This window comes from Sinocyclocheilus anshuiensis, unplaced genomic scaffold, assembly GCF_001515605.1.
Source record: "Sinocyclocheilus anshuiensis isolate Anshui unplaced genomic scaffold, SAMN03320099.WGS_v1.1 scaffold1642, whole genome shotgun sequence".
NCBI classification, from domain to species: domain Eukaryota; kingdom Metazoa; phylum Chordata; class Actinopteri; order Cypriniformes; family Cyprinidae; genus Sinocyclocheilus; species Sinocyclocheilus anshuiensis.
The window spans coordinates 94,201-94,768 of record NW_015544316.1 but is presented as its reverse complement, the minus strand read 5'-3'; positions in this window follow the sequence as shown (position 1 = coordinate 94,768).

The window sequence follows — 568 nt, the reverse complement described above, 5'->3', positions numbered from 1 at the left end:
TTTTTACAGTGCGTGGAATGGTGCGCTGTGATTGGTTGAGCGGATATATCGCATTCTGCAGAAAAGGGAGACTGGGCTGCGTTCAGTCCAGACAAAAACGGTGAAAAACGTTTTTTAAACAGGAACGGTGGTGCGTTGAACACCCTGTTCTGATGACGCAAGAGTTGCACCTATACACATTTTAAAAATAAAGAGATTAAATAAAAGTGACAAATGCATACAACAAAATTTCAAAACTTAGCATTTAAATGAAAAACAAAAAAATAAAGCTAAAAACAATTCAAAATATTAAAGAACAAAAGGTATAAGAGTATAATAATTATTCTAACATAACACTAAGCCAAACACCCCAAAAAAACAAAAAAACTACCTATATGTGTATGTACAACCATACTACATATGTGTATGTACAACCATACACGCACATAAATATTATATATATATATATATATTATTTAATTTACTTAGTTTGTTGAAGTATAAAAATAACTCAAATTAAATAAAACTAAAAACTTAATAAAAACAGAATAAATTCAGACATAATGTAACTAAAATTAAAATAAATAAC